At 39.8% G+C, this 13,171-nt stretch overlaps 1 pseudogene across 1 annotated transcript; it reads left to right on the top strand.

Moving 5' to 3' along the window:
- Nucleotides 1–1,305: 1,305 nt before the first annotated feature.
- On the top strand, nucleotides 1,306–7,711 carry LOC306661877 (heterogeneous nuclear ribonucleoprotein F-like; annotated as a pseudogene). The gene has a single exon. The product of its transcript is annotated as a heterogeneous nuclear ribonucleoprotein F-like (transcript).
- The last annotated feature ends 5,460 nt before the right edge of the window (nucleotides 7,712–13,171 follow it).

Below are 13,171 nucleotides of genomic sequence, written 5' to 3'. Positions count from 1 at the left end.
CAGAAACCCTGGTTAGGATGACGCTAATTAGAATGTCGGTACTCACACCTAGTGGACCATTTCTGAGCTTTGCATCTCAAGTAGTGAATGGAAAAGGGAATTTTAATGATGTCCCATTAAGGCAACTAAATAGTGCGACAGATAGTTCTCGGTTACTTGGCTGGCATTGTTAAAAAGAAAATGATTTGTTCTAGTGAATTCTAGTTCTTTAACAATTGGGGATTATTGTTGATTCTCAAAGGACCACTGATTCAGATACCTCTTTGGATGAATGTAGGGGAAAAAGTAAGAGGTTTTGGTTTTTCTTTTTTGGCTTGCATACAAAAGAGATCATTTTATTCCTCTCTTTGATATTTTTTTCCCTTAGGATAATTATTTTGAACTAATTTTCTCCCACCATATCCCAAATTAGGAGTAACTGTGAAAACGTATATTCAGAGAAGTGGTGAGCCAAAATTCCTACATTAGCAAATTTAGTATAAGAACACATGGATACTCTCAGAAAGTAGCCATTTAAAAAACTTGCTGTCATTTCACACCAAAAATGTTGGCCCAAGTTTAGACTGACCCTAGAGATGCAGGGCTTATGGGATCTGGGTCTTAGGGCTTGTCTGAGCCAGACACTGACACTTCCAGTCCCCCATGCAGCCTCCGGTAAGCTGAGGGTTTACCTTAGGCTGAGCCCATGTTAACCCTTTAGATTACTACCTCCAACCTGATTATCAGACCTTTAGGCCTTTCCTAAACTTGAGGCCTGATTCTGTGAGTAGGCCACATGCTGGAACTCACTCTGATAGGACTTAATATTGGAGAAGTAGGGCTGTGGGTAAAGGATGCAATCCACACTATGCCATGGTCTTCATTGAGTAGCTAACACTGCTTGCTGTTTGTACTAGTTCCTTTGCCCATGATGTTTCCCTCCTTTTTGTTGGTTTCCTATGCCTTTCAACATCAAGCCTTCCATCCCAATCATAATGGTGATGCCCTTCTGAAACCAGTAGGGCCCTAGGTTTGCAGGAGAGCTGCAGATTTTGCTCCAGCTAATGAGGGTTTGAAAGCAATTTCCTTTACTTTCACCGATGGCTGAGTCATCTCTTCTCTTAGGATCCATGCCTGTTGTCAGAGCTTTTAATCTATCATCCTTCTCTTTACTTCTTCTGGCTTCTTCCTTTAGACCTACAAATGTGTTTAGATTTCCTTTAGAATTAACCCAAACATTCATTTCTTTATGTGTCTATGTTTTTATCTCTCTCTCCCTTTTCTCAACCTTTTCTCCTTTTTCTCAACTTTTTTCACAGTTCTCACTGAACTGTGGCCAGAACTCGGGAGTCCAGCTATACTCATCACCATATTTCATCACCCATGTCTTCTTGACCTTTGCAATCTGTCTTCTACCATTCATGTTGTTCTGAAATGGTTTCCTTCAAGGTAGCTAGTGACTCTTTTTCACCCCCTCTTTGGTACTGTGGTTTGAATCCAGAGGTGCTGTACCACTGAGCATCACCAGACCTTTTAATTTTTACTTTGAGACAAGGTCTTGCTAAGTTGCTTAGGGCTTTGCTAAGTTGCTGAAGCTGGTCTTGAATTTGTGATCATCCTGCCTCAGCTTCCCAAGTCACTGGGATTACGGGTGTGCTGACTCTTTTAATTAAATTTTTTTATTATGGGAAATGTCAAAAATATCTAAAAGTAGAAATAAAAGTATCCTTCAAACTGAATTTCTGGTGATTGCTTTATAATACTTTAAAAAAATCATCACTCATAGTTACTAGTTACCCTAATGCCTAGTAACTATAAAGATTGAACTGTATGTTACCGGAGAAAGACATTAAATATATCTATATCTGTATCTATCACCATAGTACACACAATTCCTTGATATCATGTAATTCTCAATCATACTCAAGTTTTTCTGATACTGGTTATCTTGTTTTTTGTTTGGTGCTGGTGATTGAGCCCAGGGCTTTATGCACGCTAAGTATGTGCTATATCACTAAGCTATACTCCCAGCCCCCTAGTTATCTTTTAATTGTCCAAAATGATCTTTTGTCTCTATTCCTTTGATTTGTTTTAACAGTCTCTGTAGACCATTTTAGCATTAGTCACATTAAATTCTAGATATAGGAACATCTTTGCCTTTTCTCTCATTGTGGTTGCTTTTCCTTTTCTTAGGTGTGGGTAAAGGTACAAGCATGGTCATCTCAGATATCTTTTCCAAAGGATGTAACATCTCAAGGAAACCTTTCTCATCTGTCTTCACCTAGCCAGTCCCAATCCAAATGTTTCTCTTCTTTGGTTTCCATTATTGTTTAGAGGTTCTTGAAATATTTCCCATTGGACAGTAAGCTCACATTCATACTTGTACCCTAATGCCTAGTTGAATATTTGAACCACTTAATTTTTAACATCACTATTACCAATACTGAAGAGTTATTGAGTGCTTACTATGTGCTAGGTACTATGCTAAGTGCTCTACAGTGCTTTGTTTCCCTTAATCCTGATAACTGTAAGTGAAGCCCTTTTGTCATTTTTGCTGTACAGATGAAGAAGCTGAGGCTTAATGAAGTCATCTCTTGAATAAGGTAAGCAGTGGCACACTGTAGAGAGATTGTATGGCAGAGAGGACAGAATGCAGGGCAGAGCTAAAATTAGATGACCGAGGTTTGAGTTCCTGGCCTGCTGCTCTTGACTGTAAGATTAGGAACAAACCTTGTTGAACTACCTGGGCCTCCACTTCCCTATTTGTCACATGAGGATTGAAAAGAATCCAAAAGATCTAAATGGGATAATGCATTTGTAACACTTAGAAACTGTGGGGTTTGTGGGAAATCATGCATAACCTTTCCACTATGATTCACGGTTCTCACTTAGGTATTACTGCCTTCCATTTTTTTCCTCTCCTTTAGTCATATGATGCACACGGTTGAAATCATAGCATGCTTTCAATTTTATGGCCTACTCTTCCAGTTATGAAAATATTATGTTGCTGTTTCTTCTTTTTTATTGTTAAGTATATCACACATAGAAGAGTATATGAAATGTACAAATGTACATCTTAAAGAATAGTCAGAAAATGAAAAGTTATGTATATGCTAATCAGGCCAAAATATTGCCACACTTCAGAAACATCTCTGCATCCCTTCCTGATTGCATCCCCCTTTTATTCTTCCTTCAAGAGCAAATGCTTTACCAGTTCTGCTTACTGTGATATTCTGTGCAGCTGTATCACCTACACATGTATCCTTTAACAACATATTGTTTAATTTTAAAAAGCTGAGTAGTAAGCAGAAACCTAGCAGGTAAGGAAGAGGCAATCTAAACCACTATTAGATGGAAACTTCCAAGAAAACCTAGCTGGTACTGAGTCACAGGTCAGAGCCTTTCCCCAGCTTTTCTCAAAGTTTTCAAGATCCATTTTGGGGGAGTCAGGGACATGGTCATGAATACCAAGAAACGGGGTTTGTCATAGTGGGGGAGTCTAGCAGGTGTGCAGAGAAGCCAGGTGCTGGTTGCTCAGTAGGAATGGGGGAAAGGCTGCCCTGTATTTTCTGCATATGAGCTCACTAGGTATAGCGAACTTTCAGGCATAGGTCAAAGCAAAATGTTTCACCAGAGAGAAAGGGTTTTTCTCAGCTGAACCAAGTCAGGCTGTGAGGAGAAATGTCTGCACATTAAATAAACTAGGTGCCTATGAAAATCTGGACTGGACTCTACTTGATCCTCCAGTCCTTAGGCAAGATGATGGCAAAAAAGGTGGAAGGATCTCACTAGTGATATCCTCAATGACAGTCTTTCAAGTAGGGCTCTTCTATACTTGTATAGCTGTGGTCTTCAAATCTTCCTTCACTTCTTTCAGGGGATTCCATTCTCCTCTTTCTTGACTTACTTCCTTATTTTGGTGGAACATATTCATTGGTGTGCCTTAATGACAGGTTAGTAGAGATAGATTTTTTTTTTTTTTTTTTTGAGACTGTGAATGTCTGAAAATGCCTATATTCCTTCTTCTTGCTTGTTTGATTCATTGAATATAGAATTCTGGGCTGGGCATCAATGAAGCCACTTTTCCACTATCATCTAGATTCTAGTGTAGCTCTGAAGATGTTCAAAGTTCTTTTAATTTCATGTTCTTACAACCATCACTTTTTCCTCCTCTTCCTTTTCTCTCTGGAAATTAGAGAATCTTCTCTTTTTCCCTAATATTTTGAAAATTCACTATAATATGCATCTCTCTGGGTTTATTCTCGTCCTTTGTACCAGCAGTTAGTGGATCCTTTCAATATCAGTTTGAATTTTTCTAAATTATTTCATTTATAATTACTTCCTCTTTGTTTTCTCTGTTTTTGGAATTCCTACTACTTAAGCTGTGGGCTTTCTGGATTGGCTCTCATCTTCTTTCCCCTATTTTTCCTGTCTGTTGCTGTGTATGGGTGTGTGGCAACTTACAGGAAATTTCTTCAACACCTACTGTCCTTTTTTTTTTGCTTTTGGAATCACAGTTTTAATTTGAAAGCATTCTATTTATTCTCTGAAAGTCCCCTTTAAAAATAGTAACCTATTTTTGTTTTATGAATGCAATATTTTCTTTGATTAATAACCTATTGTTTGATACATAATTTTTGATCCTTTTTGCTTAGTCTTTCTTTTTACTAAGTTGTTTTTCTACTTTCTGCTCTGGGTCTCTATATTCTACATTCGATTGAGCATGTTTTCATGGGTTTAAGGGAATTTATATTTCCTATTCTGATCACTGTCTAGTGTTTCCATTATCATCTAGATTCTAGATGGCAATCAGTATTGGCATGATTACAGGAAATAATCACTCCCCAAAACTCTTGGATTTATAACAATATTTATTGCAGAGTCAATACACAGAATCTCTCGAAATTTGAAAGGTACATACCCTTTGATCAAGATCTCAGCACTAGAGAAATGCAAATTAAAGCTTCATAGAGACCTTTGTCACTGGATCTTGGCCTTGCTTCCTGCCAAAACAGGGCCTCGCCCCTGGGGTTCCGACTCTCATAGAAGGCATTTGCTCCAGCAACTTGAACTTCCTTTTCAGGTTAAGAACCAAAGATGCACCTGGACTTTCCCCAGAACCTTCTGAGTTTTTAAGCATCGGATGGAATTTGGGGTTCTCTGGCCTGGAGCTGTGCTTGCTTGATGAAAGAAGAAATCAGCCCTATCTTCCTCAGTGGACAATTTGTTACGCACTTTGAGTGTCTTCCACTGAAGGCATCCATTGTTCCTTGAGTCACAGAAACCTGTGCCCAAGCTTGTCTGACATTTACCTTGACAGGTGTCCATGATGCTGGGCCCTGAGGGAGGTGAAGGTTTTGTGGCCTGCCCTGGTCCTGCTCAATTGAGGATGTGCAGAACTTTCTCTCTGACTGCACGACTCACGATGGGGTTGCAGGTGTCCGTTTCATTTACCCTAGAGAAGGCAGGCAGAGTGGTGAGGCTTTTGCTGAACTTGAGTCAGAAGATGTTGTAAAAATGGCCCTGAAAAAAGACAGGGAAAGCATGGGACACCAGTACATCGAGGTGTTCAAGTCACACAGACGCGAGATGGATTGGGTATTGAAGCACAGTGGTCCAAACAGCGCCGATACTGCCAATGACATCTTCGTGTTGCTTTGGGGACTCCCGTTTGGATGCACAAAGGAAGAAATTGTTCAGTTCTTCTCAGGGTTGGAAATTGTGCCAAATGGGATCACATTGCCTGTGGACCCCAAAGGTAAGATTACAGGGGAGGCCCTCGTGCAGTTTGCCTCACAGGAATTAGCTGAAAAGGCACTAGGGAAGCACAAGGAGAGAGTAGGGCATAGGTATACGGAAGTGTTTAAGAGCAGTCAGGAGGACGTTAGGTCATACTCTGATCCGCCTCTGAAGTTCATGTCTGTGCAGCGCCAAGGCCCTATGACCGGCCAGGCACAGCCCAGAGCTACATTGGCACCGTGAAGCAGGTGGGCCTGGAGAGAATGAGGTCTGGTGCCTTCAGTGCAGGCTATGGGGGCTCTGAGGAGTACAGCAGCCTGAGTGATGGCTGCGGCTTTACCACCGACCAGTTACTGTCTCTCAGGAAGGTATGACCATAGATATGGAGATGGGGAATTCACAGTGGAGAGCACCACTAGCCACTGTGTCCACATGAGGGGTCTGTCCTACAAAGCAACCGAGAACATTTACAGCTTCTCTCCACTTAACCCTGTGAGAGTCCATATTGAGATTGAACTTGACGGTAGAATGATGGGCGAAGCAGATGTTGTGTTTGCCACCCATGAAGAAGCTGTGACAGCTACGTCAAAAGACAGGGCCAACATGCAGCACAGATATATAGAACTCTTCCTGAATCCAACAACAGGGGCCAGCAATGGGGCTTATAGCAGCCGGGTGATGCAAGGCATGGGGGTGTCGGTAAGTGGCTGTTATGGGGCTGGCTATAGCGGTCAGAATAGCATGGGTGGATATGACTAGTTTTGTAGTAACATTTGAGTTATTTCAATCAAGTTTTCACAGGCAGCCAACAAGCAGTGAAAGCAATTTAAAACTAGAGGAAGCAGTGGGACCCATTTTGCACCATGAGTTTGTGAAATCTGGATTAAAAAATTACCTCTTCAGTGTTTTCTCATGCAAACTTTTCTTCTAGCATGTGATAAGTAAACTACAAACTATTTTCTTCTACTTTTCTTACTTAACATTTTGGTAGTATACTTCAGAGTGATGTTATCTGAGTTAAAGTAGTTTTAAGTATGTTAAATGTGGATTTTTTACACAACACCAGTGAACACACTGGGGAGATGCACTGTTTTGGAGAACTCAAAGGTGCTAGATCCCTAATTCCAAGAGAAACATTTCTCATGTTTGTTCTATTTTTTTCCTTCTTCATTTAAAATTTTTAGGTAAGATTAAGCTTTTTAAAAAGAGAACTGAGACACAATATTAATGCTGTAGGAATTGGTGAGGCCTTGACTTAAAGCTTTTTTGTATTGTGATTTCCTTTTGGGTGTACTTTGCTAAGTGAAACTTATTAAATTTTTTGTTAACTAAATTTTTTTTCTTAAAGACTTTTTAGCACACACACACACAAAAAGCTTCATAGACAGTTTTCTGATAAGAAGGAATAAATGGACAAGATTTACCTTCTCACTTTAACTAAAAACTGGATAAAATATACATGAAATAATAGTTCTCAGACATTGGATAATAGGCAGTACAGAGACATCTTCCTGAGAGAAGGAAAATGAACAAGATTAACTCTCTGGCTATACCAGTATGGAGGCAGTTTCTGAGCCACAGTACAGGGAGCATAACCCAAGTAGAACCTGACACTCAGTCAAGTGGGAAGGTAGAGTCTGGGGTTTGAGAGGCTAAGATGGCAAGTATTTGTAGGTCAGAGTACCATAAAAGAATGAGTTGCAGAGAGGGAGAAAGAGAAGATGGAGATGTAGGGGAGAGAGAGAGGGTAGGGTGCAGGAGAACTTCAGCACACAAGCACATATTGCAGAGGGGTCCTCTTGAGGCTGACTGAGTATTGATTAGTGCACGTGTTTCTCTGAAATCATGAAAACAACCATCAGAGCAGAATAGGATCAATGACTAGAGCTCTAGCAAGACTGGGGATAGGTCAAGTTCCCACCAGATATACTGGTAAGTCCCTCTATACAGAACACATTGAGTGGAAGCCTTCAGAGAGTGTTGCCTTAGTCCTTGAATACACCGGAAAAAAAGCTTAAGAGTAAAACTTGAAAGCATCGGACTATCTGCATGCCAGGAAAGTTTTCAAGTTTGTTTAAAGGAATACAACAATCTCCAAAGATAAGGAAGTAGGAGAAAAGCATCTATTATAAATGTACTCCGTATGTTCAAGAAGGTAGAAGAAAATAAGTGTGTTGAGAAATGGAAGATATATATTCATACTTAAGACCCAAAAGGAACTTCTAAAGATGAGAATGCTATATCTGAAATGAAAAGAGACTGGGAAGAACTAAGAGTGGATGAGGTGCTACAGACGAAAAGATCAGTGTATTTCCAGACAGTAATAGAAACTATCCAAAAGAAACCACAGGCAGCAAGAAGCCTAAGTGACACCAAACAAGCTTCATACACTGGGGGGACAATATTTATCAGTCTAAACTATATGTAACTGGACTTCCAGAAAAAGAGAAGGGAGAGAAAAATATTTGAAAAAAAAAATGAAGGTCCTAAATTTTCCAAATTGGATGAAACTATAAACCTACTGATCTAAGAAGCATGACAAATTCCAAACATAGGAAACATGAATAAACTCATACCAACTCATACAATTGCTGGAGTTCCTGCCCACAGGTTGCTTCAGGGACCAGGACAGGGCAGCCAGCGACTTCCCCAAACAGCCCGCAGACCGTCCCGCTCTGGCGGGAAGCACCTTTCCAGGCTAGCTTCTCGGAGCAGACCCCCCCAGTGAGAGCCTTTCTACACAGAGCCAGCCACAAGTCCCAAGCCAGGGGAGAACTCCAGCCCGCAAGCAGCCTCTGGGACCAGGGCAAGGCAGCCAGAGACCTCTCCAGGCGGACCGGCCCCCCAGTCCCCCCGGCCTCAGGCTTTTTCCACAGGGCGATCCAAGATGGTGGACTATAGGGTGACTACATCTCCAGTCGCTCCAGAACCCAGGATTCAAGAAGGGGAGGCATTGAGAGACTTGGACTAAAATAGAGCCACGGGTTGAGTCTCCCCCACCCAGTGAAGCGCTGCCCGGGTGGCAGGCCTGGATTCAGGTGGCTTATTAGGGTAGGGCAGCTAGAGTCTACCCCAGGCAGCTCTGTGCACTCCGATGGTGGGCTCCTCCCACAGGGCCAGATTCTCCAGCATCTCAGAGCAGGCCCCCCGGTGAGAGCCTTTCTGCACAGAACCAAGCTTCAAGTCCCTGAAACAGGGCAGCGAGTTCCTGCATGCAGGTTGCTTAGGGACCAGGACAGGGCAGCCACGGATTTCCCTAAACAGCCCGCAGCCCGGCCCACTCCGGCGGGAAGCACCTTTCCAGGCTAGCTTCTCAGAGCAGGCTCCCCAGTGAGAGCCTTTCCACACAGAGCCAGCTCCAAGTCCTGGAACCAGTAGTGGGCTAGGGGCAGCTTTCCTTGGAAGCACTGCACTATCAAGTTACTCCAAGACTTCAGGCTACTGAAGGCAGGAAGATGATACACTGGAAATCTCCAGGGACACTATAAGCCAATAGAAGAATTCTGCAATATCACAAAGTCCCACTGACATCTGACCAATATGAGAAAACAAGGGAAGAAAATGTCCCAAACAAACCTAGATACTATATCAATAAAACCCAATGACAGCACAGCAGAAGAAATGTCAGAAAGGGAGTTCAGAATGTACATAATTAAAACAATCAGGGAAGCAAATGAGGAAATGAAAGAGCAAATGCAGGATTGAAGGAGGAGATGAAAGAGCAAATGCAGGCATTAAATGATCACACCAACCAACAGTTAAAGGGAAGCAAGAGATCATTTCAATAAAGAGTTAGAGATATTGAAAAAAAAACAAACAGAAATCCTTGAAATGAAGGAAACAATAAACCAAGTTAAAAACTCCATAGAAAGCATAACCAATAGGATAGAACACCTGGAAGACAGAACCTCAGACCTTGAAGACAAAATATTTAATCTTGAAAACAAAGTTGACCAAACAGAAAAGATGGTAAGAAATCATGAACAGAATCTACAAGAATTATGGGATATCAAGAAAAGGCCAAATTTAAGAATTATTGGGATTGAGGAAGGCGTAGAGAAACAAACCAAAGGAATGAACAATCTATTCAATGAAATAATATCAGAAAATTTCCCAAATCTGAAGAATGAAATGGAAAACCAAGTACAAGAGGCTTATAGGACTCCAAATATACAAAATTACAACAGACCCACACCAAGGCACATTATTATGAAAATACCTAACATACAAAATAAAGACAGAATTTTAAAGGCCATGAGAGAAAAAAATCAAATTACATTCAGGGGGAAACCAATAAGAATATCAGCAGATTTTTCAATCCAGACCCTAAAAGGTAGAATGGCCTGGAACAACATTTACCAAGCCCTGAAAGAAAATGGATGCCAACCAAGAATCTTATACCCAGCAAAACTTACTTTCAGATTTGACGACGAAATAAGATCCTTCCATGATAAACAAAAGCTAAAGGAATTTACAAAAAGAAAGCCGGCATTACAGAACATTCTCAGCAAAATATTCCATGAGGAAGAGATGAAAAACAACAATGCAAATCAGCAACAGGAGGAACTAGCCTAAAGGAATAGCCAAATAAAGGGGAAACCAAATCATGTCAAAAAACAAAAATGAGTCAAATGACTGGGAATACAAATCATATCACAATAATAACTGTGAATGTTAATGGCCTGAACTCATCAATCAAAAGACATAGACTGGCAGAATGGATTAAAAAGAAAAATCCAACAATATGCTGCCTGCAAGAGACTCATCTCATAGAAAGAGATACCCATAGACTAAAGGTGAAAGGATGGGAAAAAACATACCATGCACACGGACACAGCAAAAAGGCTGGAGTATCCATCCTCATTTCAGATAATGTGGACTTCAAGCCAAAACTAATCAAAAGGGATAAAGAAGGACATTACATACTGCTTAAGGGAAGCATAAATCAGCAAGACATAACAATCATAAATATTTATGCCCCGAACATTGGCTCATCCATGTATGTCAAACAAATCCTTCTCAATTCCAGAAATCAAACAGACCACAACACAATAATAGTAGGCGATTTTAACACACCTCTCTCACCACTGAATAGATCGTCCAAACAAAAATTGAATAAAGAAACCATAGATCTCAATAACACAATCAACAATTTAGACTTAACCGACTTATATAGAATATACCATCCAACAAAGAACGAATACACTTTCTTCTCAGCAGCACATGGATCCTTCTCTAAAATAGACCATGTCTTATGCCACAAAGCTACTGTTAGCATATAGAAGAAGATAGAGATACTACCTTGTACTCTATCAGATCATAATGGATTGAAATTAGAAATAAATGACAGAATAAAAAACAGAAACTTCTCCAATACCTGGAGATTAAATAATACACTATTATATGATAAATGAATAACAGAAGACATCAGGAGGGAAATAAAACAATTTTTAGAAGTAAACGAGAAGAAAGACACATCATATCAAAATCTCTGGGACACTATGAAAGCAGTACTTAGAGGAAGATTTATTTCATGGGGCGCATTCAACAAAAGAAGTAGAAATCAACAAATAAATGACTTAACACTACAGCTCAAAGCCCTAGAAAAAGAAGAGCAGACCAACACCAAAAGTAGTAGAAGACAGGAAATAGTTAAAATCAGAGCCGAAATCAACGAATTTGAAACAAAAGAAACAATCGGAAAAATTAACAAAATAAATAGTTGGTTCTTTGAAAAAATAAACAAAATTGATAAACCCTTAGCCACACTAACAAAGAGAAAGAGGGAGAAAACTCAAATTACTAAAATTCGGAATGAACAAGGAAATATCACAACAGACATGAGTGAAATACAAAACATAATTAGAAGCTATTTTGAAAATCTATACTCCAACAAAACAGAAAACCTCGAAGATATCAACAAGTTTCTAGAGACATATGAATAACCTAAACGGAACGAGGAGGACATACACAACTTAAATAAATCAATTTCAAGCAATGAAATAGAAGAGGTCATCAAAAGCCTACCAACAAAGAAAAGTCCGGGACCGGATGGGTTCTCAGCCGAGTTCTACAAAACCTTTAAAGAAGAGCTCATTCCAATACTTCTCAAAGTATTCCACAAAATAGAAGAGGAGGGAACCCTCCCAAACTCATTCTATGGAGCCAATATCACCCTGATACCTAAACCAGACAGAGACACATCGAGGAAAGAAAATTTCAGACCAATATCCTTAATGAACATCGACGCAAAAATTCTCAACAAAATTTTAGCATATCGCATACAAAGATATATTAAAAGGATAGTGCACCACGATCAAGTGGGTTTTATCCCAGGGATGCAAGGTTGGCTCAACATCCAGAAATCAATAAATGTCATTCACCATATCAACAGACTTAAAGTTAAGAATCACATGATTATTTCAATAGATGCAGAAAAAGCATTCGATAAAATACAGCATCCCCTCATGCTCAAAACACTAGAAAAAATTGGGGTAGTGGGAACATTCCTTAACATTGTAAAGGCCATCTACACTAAGCCCATGGTCAGTATCATTCTAAATGGTGAAAAACTCAAAGTATTCCCCCTAAAAACTGGAACAAGGCAGGGATGCCCTCTTTCACCACTTCTATTCAATATCTTTCTTGAGACTCTAGCCAGAGCAATTAGACAAACCAAAGAAATTAAAGGGATACAAATTGGAAAAGAAGAACTCAAACTCTCCCTGTTCGCTGATGACATGATTATATATTTAGAGGAACCTGGAAATTCCACCAGAAAACTCTTAGAACTCATAAGTGAATTCAGTAAAGTAGCAGGTTACAAGATCAATGCTCATAAATCCAATGCATTTTTATACATAAGTGATGAATCTTCAGAAAGAGAAATTAGGAAAACTATCCCATTCACAATAGCCTCGAAAAAAATAAAATACTTGGGAATCAATCTCACAAAAGAGGTGAAAGACCTCTACAATGAGAACTATACAACACTAAAGAAAGAAATTAAAGAACACCTTAGAAGATGGAAAGATCTTCCATGTTCTTGGATAGGAAGAATTAATATTGTCAAAATGGCCATACTACCTAAAGTGCTATACAAATTCAATGCAATTCCAATTAAAATCCCAATGACATACCTTACAGAAATAGAGCAAGCAATTATGAAATTCATCTGGAAGAATAAGAAACCCAGAATAGCTAAAGCAATCCTCAGTAGAAAGAGTGAAGCAGGGGGTATCGCAATATCAGATCTTCAACTCGATTACAAAGCAGTAGTAACAAAAACGGCATGGTATTGGTACCAAAATAGACAGGTAGATCAATGGTACAGAATAGAGGACATGGACACAAACCCAAATAAATACAATTTTCTCATACTAGACAAAGGTGCCAAAAATATGCAATGGAGAAAAGATAGCCTCTTCAACAAATGGTGCTGGGAAAACTGGAA

Source organism: Sciurus vulgaris (genome assembly GCF_902686455.1).
Source record: "Sciurus vulgaris genome assembly, chromosome: 5".
Classification (NCBI taxonomy): domain Eukaryota; kingdom Metazoa; phylum Chordata; class Mammalia; order Rodentia; family Sciuridae; genus Sciurus; species Sciurus vulgaris.
Note: the sequence above shows the minus strand (reverse complement) of the source record. Positions and strands in the feature narration are given on the sequence as shown.